Below are 7500 nucleotides of genomic sequence, written 5' to 3' on the forward strand. Positions count from 1 at the left end.
AATCGTCAATTTTGCCTTTTGTAGTGATATTTCGGTCACGCGGTCGGTAGTACGGCGCTTTATCAATGCTATGCTACATTTTGTTTGGCACTCTTGACGGTTTGCGAACGAAGTACGAGACCGCGGCTTAAAGCGAGACATGCATCGACGACGCACGAGAGCGCGACACGTGGCCCGCCTGGCGAGCTAAATCGTCGTGCATCGTGCACTTCACGTCCGCCTCTCGCCGGTTCGGCGGCGTGCGTATTATGACGATAATATGTTATCGATATATGATATCTATCATAATATTGTATGATGGATGAAAAAAAAATGTTTTTTTTTTTTCAATTTAAATTAGATAGGGTTTAGGTTAGATAAGGTTAGGTGAGGTTTATTTAAATTTTTTTTATTTCTGCTTTTATTGAATTCCTTGGTTTTTCGTACGAGGGTTATTACTTCACTATTACATTGTTCATATTTCATTTACATTATTAACAGTACGGCGCTTTATCAATACTATGCTACATTTTGTTTGGCACTCTTGACGGTTTGCGAACGAAGTACGAGACCGCGGCTTAAAGCGAGACATGCATCGACGACGCACGAGAGCGCGACACGTGGCCCGCCTGGCGAGCTAAATCGTCGTGCATCGTGCACTTCACGTCCGACTCTCGCCGGTTCGGCGGCGTGCGTATTATGACGATAATATGGTTAGGTTAGGTCAGGTTAGGTTTATGTAAGGTTAGGTTGGGTTAAGTTGGCGAACGAACGTCGTCGACGAGAGCGCCGTTTAAAGCGAGACATCCTTCGACGACGAGGTCGCTGCTTCGGCCGTCGACGACGGACGAGAGCGCCGCTTAAAGCGTGACACGGGCCCGCCTGGCCAGCTAAATCTGAGTCCCGCCGGCATCGTGCACTTCACACGTCCCACTCTCGCCGGTTCGTGCGTATTTAAACGACATTATATTATCGTTATGTCAATGGTATATTATACCTATCATAATAATGTATGATGAATGAAAAGAAATGAAAAATTATTTCAACATCAAATTATACCGCTAGAACTAGACAATGAAATTATCTTACGATTACGTTCATGCCTTATGACGATATAATATTGATATTTCATAATAATATAATATGATGGATGTAAAAAAAAAGATTTTTTTTTTTTTATTTTAATTAGCTTAGGTTAGGTTAGGTAAGGTTAGGTAAGGTTTATTTTAATTTTTTTTTTTTTTTTTTTTTTTTTTTAATTCTTCGTTATATATATATAATGTTAATAATATGATGGATGTAAAAAAAAAGATTTTTTTTTTTTTTATTTAAATTAGCTTAGGTTAGGTTAGGTAAGGTTAGGTTAGGTTAGGTTAGTTTTTGTGTTTGGGTTAGGTTAGGTTAGTTTAGGTTAGGTTAGGTCTGCGAACGAACGTCGTCGACGAGAGCGCCGTTTAAAGCGAGACATCGCCGTTTCGGCCGTCGACGACGCACGAGAGGGCCGCTTAGAGCGCGACACGTGGCCCGCCTGGCGAGCTTAATCGTCGTGCATCGTGCACTTCACGTCCGACTCTCGCCGCGTTCGGCGGCGTGCGTATTATGACGATATTATGTTATCGACATGTCAACGGTATATGATATCTATCATAATAATATATGTTGGATGAAAAATTATTTTAACATCAAATTTTACCGCTAGAACTCGCCCTCGCGCTTTACTTACCTATTCCTATGTTGAACGTCGAAATGAAGACAATGAAATATTCTTTCAGGTGAGGCGTATCGGGCGCATTTAAAATGATCAGTGACACGCTCGTTGATCACGTTTATGCCCTATAACGATATGATATTGATATTTTTTTATGGTATTCATCATAATAATAAATGATGTATGAAAAAAAAAATTGGTTAGTTTAGGTTAGGTTAGGTCACGTTAGGTATGATTAGGTTAGGTTAGGTTAGTTTTTGTTTAGGATAGGTTAGGTTAGTTTTTGTTTAGGTTAGGTTTGTTTTTGTTTAGGTTAGTTTTTGCTTAGGTTAGGTTAGTTTTTGTTTAGGTTAGTTTAGGTTAGGTTAGGTTAGTTTAAGTTAGGTTAGGTTAGTTTTTGTTTAGGTTAGGTTAGGTTAGTTTTTGTTTAGGTAAGGTTAGGTAAGGTTAGATTAGGTAAGGTTAGGTTAGGTTTAGTTTAGGTTAGGTTGTGTTAGGTTAGGTAAGGTTATGTTAGGTTATGTTAGGTTAGGTTAGGTGAGGTGAGGTTAGGTCAGGTCAGCGAACGGACGTAGTCGACGAGAGCGCAGCTTTTAGCGAGACATGGGCCCTCCTGGCTAGCTAAATCTGCGTCCCTCCGGCATGTCAAGTAGACGATGCCGGCGGGACGCAGATTTAGCTAGCCAGGAGGGCCCATGGCTCGCTTAAAGCGGCGCTCTCGTCGACTACGTTCTTTCGCTAACCTGACCTAACCTCACCTCACCTAACCTAACCTAACATAACCTAACATAACCTTACCTTACCTAACACAACCTAACCTAAGCTAAACCTAACCTAACCTTACCTAATCTAACCTTACCTAACCTAACCTAAACAAAAACTAACCTAACCTCAACTAACCTAATCTAACCTACTAACCTAACCTAACCTAACCTAACCTAACCTAACCTAACATAATATAACCTAATTTTTTTTTTCATACATCATATCTTATCATGATGGAAAAAAAAATTAGAAATTTAAAAAAAAAAATTTAACCAAACAAATTACCAAAATATATATTCGCAATTCGCAATTTGAAATTTCAAATGAAAGATTAAACCTAAAGAGAATCGTCAATTTCGCCTTTTGTAGTGATATTTCGGTCACGCGGTCGGTAGTGCGGCGCTTTATCAATGCTATGCTACATTTTGTTTGGCACTCTTGACGGTTTGCGAACGAAGTACGAGACCGAGACGAGACCGTACGAGACGAAGTACGAGACCGCGTCCGCCTGGCAAGCTATATTTGCGTCGTATCGGCATTTCAGCCCACCCTCGACCGTTCGGTGGCGAGCGTAATATAACGTTCTCATAATGATATTTATTTCAATGGTTTTATATCATTCATAATGATGGATGAAAAAAAAAAAAAAAAAAAAAAAAATTGAAATTAAAAAAAAAAAATTATCCAAATTACCAAAATATATATTCGCAATTCGCAATTCGAAATTTCAAATGAAAGATTAAACCTAAAGAGAATCGTCACCTTCGCCTTTTGTAGTGTTATTTCGGTTACGCGGCCGGTAGTGCGCCGCGTTTACACTATAATGTGTGAGGGAAAATGTACGCAGGAGAGAACTGTACGATAAAATAATGGCGACGGATTATTGCGCTACCCAACATTGCCGTGTCCGTATTCGTTGTTGTTGTCGTCTGGGTCTCTCCCCTCATCCATCGTATAGCAGTGGGTTGTCGTCTTTGACAAGACTTCCTTCACGGCGTTCGCAAACTGCGGCGGCCATTCGGCCGCGTCGGCGGTACATTTGCGAGACGAGACACTCACCCGGCGTGCGATTATATTTCGTCGCCGCGGCCTATGCGATCGCATCACTCTGGAGTTCCGCGCTAGCAGAATCATCCTGTCGAGTGACGGCGGACGGCGTTTCAGCCTCCGTCGCTCCGTTTACCGCGCCGACGGCGTGCGTTTTCGGTGTGCACGTTTTACGATGGGAAATTGAGAAACGCGGAGCACGATCTCGTGCTCTGTGCGTATGTATGCATACAATCCGTTGTATCTCGTGCGTCGGCACGTTAAAAATCGAAAGAGAGAGCCAGCGTCGCCCGCCGGGTGACTCCGGTGCGCGTTCGCGTGTGACGTGTGGATCGCGGGTGTCGGCGCGCCCAGTGCGCGCGCGCCCGCGGCCTCGCAGAGCAGCTCCCTGGTTGATCCTGCCAGTAATCATATGCTTGTCTCAAAGACTAAGCCATGCAAGTCTCAGTATGAGCCTAATTAAGGTGAAACCGCGAATGGCTCAATATATCAGTTTTGGTTCCTTAGATCGTACACAGTTACTTGGATAACTGTGGCAATTCTAGAGCTAATACATGCAAACGTAATTCTGAACGGGAACGTGAGGAATGCTTTTATTAGATCAAAAACCAATCGGCGGTCGGCGCTCGCGTCGTCCGTCGCTCTTCGAGATGACTCTAGATAACTTTGAGCTGATCGCACGGTCTAGCACCGGCGACGCATCTTTCAAATGTCTGCCTTATCAACTGTCGATGGTAGTTTATGCGACTACCATGGTTGTCACGGGTAACGGGGAATCAGGGTTCGATTCCGGAGAGGGAGCCTGAGAAACGGCTACCACATCCACGGAAGGCAGCAGGCGCGCAAATTACCCACTCCCGGCACGGGGAGGTAGTGACGAAAAATAACGATACGGGACTCGTCCGAGGCCTCGTGATCGGAATGATTACACTTTAAATCCTTTAACGAGGATCCATTGGAGGGCAAGTCTGGTGCCAGCAGCCGCGGTAATTCCAGCTCCAATAGCATATACTAAAGTTGTTGCGGTTAAAAAGCTCGTAGTTGAAATTGTGTCCTGCGGTGTCGGTCTACCGACTGCGGTACGACAGGCACGTCTGCGGGGCTTCTCGCCGGTGCGTCCTTCGCCATCCGGCGTCGGTCGGCCGCAAGGTCGGCCGTTCGCCGAGGCGGGCCGTCGCGGCTGTTTACTTTGAACAAATTAGAGTGCTCAAAGCGGGCTAAGTTTTGCCTGAATATTGTACGCATGGAATAATAGAATAGGACCTCGGTTCTGTTTTGTTGGCTTTCTGATACCAGAGGTAATGATTAATAGGGACAACTGGGGGCATTCGTATTGCGACGTTAGAGGTGAAATTCTTGGATCGTCGCAAGACGGACTAAAGCGAAAGCATTTGCCAAAGGTGTTTTCATTAATCAAGAACGAAAGTTAGAGGTTCGAAGGCGATTAGATACCGCTGTAGTTCTAACCATAAATGATGCCAGCCAGCGATCCGCCGAAGTTTCATTATTTTAACCCGGTGGGCAGCTCCCGGGAAACCAAAGCTTTCGGGCTCCGGGGGGAGTATGGTTGCAAAGCTGAAACTTAAAGGAATTGACGGAAGGGCACCACCAGGAGTGGAGCCTGCGGCTTAATTCGACTCAACACGGGAAAACTCACCAGGCCCGGACACTGGAAGGATTGACGGATTAACAGCTCTTTCTCGATTCGGTGGGTGGTGGTGCATGGCCGCTCTTAGTTGGTGGAGCGATTTGTCAGGTTAATTCCGGTAACGAACGTAACTCTAGCCTATTAAATAGACGTACAACCGGTATCACGAGGGTCCGCGCGCGTCCGTGTCCTTTGGCGTTCTGCGTCGGAGGCGCGGGCGCGTCGCGGTCTTCACTACCGGCGTACAATGAAAATCTTCTTAGAGGGACCGGCGGTATATATAGCCGCACGAGATTGAGCAATAGCAGGTCTGTGATGCCCTTAGATGTCCTGGGCCGCACGCGCGCTACACTGAAGGGATCAGCGTGTCCTCCTTGGCTTAACGGCCCGGGTAACCCGATGAAACCCCTTCGTGATAGGGATTGGGGTTTGCAATTCTCCCCCATGAACGAGGAATTCCTAGTAAAAGCGAGTCACCAGCTCGCGTTGATTGCGTCCCTGCCCTTTGTACACACCGCCCGTCGCTACTACCGATGGATGATTTGGTGAGGTCTTCGGACTGGCGCGCGGAAGCTCCTCGTGGGCCTCTGACGCGCCGGAAAGTTTGACCGAATTTGATCATTTAGAGGAAGTAAAAGTCGTAACAAGGTTTCCGTAGGTGAACCTGCGGAAGGATCATTTCCTGTGCGAAACGAACATGTGCGCGTGTACGCGTAACGTGTAATTTTTTTTTTTTATATAAATTTATTTTGCACATCTCGCATGTGCATTATGAAATATATAATATGCCGAAAACGAAACAATATAACAACAACAATATGTAATCACTAGATTACCCTGAACGGCGGATCACTCGGCTCGTGGGTCGATGAAGAACGCAGCTAAATGCGCGTCAGAGTGTGAACTGCAGGACACATGAGCATCGACATTTCGAACGCACATTGCGGTCCGAGCAAGACGTAGTTTGTCGACGGACCACTCCTGTTTGAGGGTCGCGTACACCAGAAACACCAGACTGCGAACGGTCATATAACACACACACACACTTGTGTGTGTGTGTGTGTGGCTGTTCGCGAGCAGTTGCCGGCGTCGCCAGGTCGGCGGGGGGGGGGGATAGGTCGCGTGCACACGCACGCCTCCGCCACCCACCCGTCCTTCCGGGCGTCCGGTCAAATATTTATCGACGCCTGTTGTCGGGCGCGCCCTGTGCGAATGTAGCGCCTCAGTGCGCTCGCATCGGGCGCTCGCTTCGCGCGCACGCACTGGAACGTGGCGTGAGCGCGGTGACTTGCAAAAGCCGCTGCGCACACACGCACACAACCCGTAAAAGGCGTCGCCGCGCGTGAGTCTGAGCGCTCGCATGCGTCATTTTGCACGCAAACTGTTTGTCGACCTCAAATCAGGAGAGATCACCCGCCGAACTTAAGCATATCAGTAAGCGGAGGAAAAGAAACTAACGAGGATTCCCCGAGTAGCGGCGAGCGAAACGGGAAGAGCCCAGCGCTGAATCCTGCGGCCCCGGCGGGCCGCCGGGAAATGTAGCGTTCGGGAGGAGAATTATACATACACGCGCGGTCATTAGTCACGGCTGCCAGTCCAAGTTCATCTTGAACGGGGCCGTTTACCCGTAGAGGGTGCCAGGCCCGTGGTGACGGTAGCCGGCCGCGACGGTCTCTCTCCCCAGAGTCGGGTTGCTTGAGAGTGCAGCCCTAAGCGGGTGGTAGACTCCATCTAAGGCTAAATACTACCACGAGACCGATAGCGAACAAGTACCGTGAGGGAAAGTTGAAAAGAACTTTGAAGAGAGAGTTCAAGAGTACGTGAAACCGTTCAGGGGTAAACCTGTGGAACTCAAACGAGCGAACGGGGAGATTCATCGCTCTTCCGCCGGGGTCCGCGTCTCGCCGCTCACCCTCTGCCGACGCGCCTTCGCGGGTGCGCCGGCAGGGGGGGGCGCGGGTTCGCCGACGGGCCCCCGGAGTGCGTGCACTTCTCCCTCAGTATAACACCGCGACCCGTCGCGCTGCGGTCGAATGCGCCGTGCGGTTGTCCCGTCCCTCGACGAGGGGCGGAGCCGCGGCGTCCACGGCCGCCGCACGCGACGGTAGAGAACGAGGTTCGCGTCCGCCCGGCTTCGGCCGGTCGTCCGTCGCGCCGCAGCGGCGACCTTCGTGCGGCCCCCGGCGCCTCGTGCGCCGCGGGTGTCGCGCGTCGGCCGTCGTGGTTAGCGGCGCGCTCTCGGACGGGACGCGTCCCGGTCGGCGGTGGGTTTGTTTTGGGCACTCACAGGACCCGTCTTGAAACACGGACCAAGGAGTCTAGCATGTGCGCGAGTCATTGGGATTTTTTTACA

The 7500-nt window shown here is 48.8% G+C and overlaps 3 non-coding genes across 3 annotated transcripts in view; all 3 read left to right on the top strand.

The window, feature by feature from the left end:
- Positions 1 to 3884: 3884 nt before the first annotated feature.
- Positions 3885 to 5828, top strand: LOC147079298 (small subunit ribosomal RNA). The gene has a single exon (XR_015071701.1). It is a non-coding gene; the product is annotated as a small subunit ribosomal RNA (ribosomal RNA).
- A 152-nt stretch (positions 5829 to 5980) lies between these two features.
- LOC147079299 (5.8S ribosomal RNA) lies at positions 5981 to 6142 on the top strand. Its single transcript, XR_015071669.1, has one exon. It is a non-coding gene; the product is annotated as a 5.8S ribosomal RNA (ribosomal RNA).
- Positions 6143 to 6536: 394 nt separating this feature from the next.
- LOC147079300 (large subunit ribosomal RNA) overlaps positions 6537 to 7500 on the top strand; it is a 4110-nt gene continuing 3146 nt past the window's right edge. The window contains exon 1 of the ribosomal RNA XR_015071723.1: positions 6537 to 7500. This exon is cut by the window's right edge and continues 3146 nt beyond it. This is a non-coding gene — a ribosomal RNA (large subunit ribosomal RNA).

This window comes from Rhyacophila brunnea, unplaced genomic scaffold (genome assembly GCF_057557595.1).
Source record: "Rhyacophila brunnea isolate RB1 unplaced genomic scaffold, BYU_Rbru_1.0 scaffold_10, whole genome shotgun sequence".
In the NCBI taxonomy this organism is placed as follows: domain Eukaryota; kingdom Metazoa; phylum Arthropoda; class Insecta; order Trichoptera; family Rhyacophilidae; genus Rhyacophila; species Rhyacophila brunnea.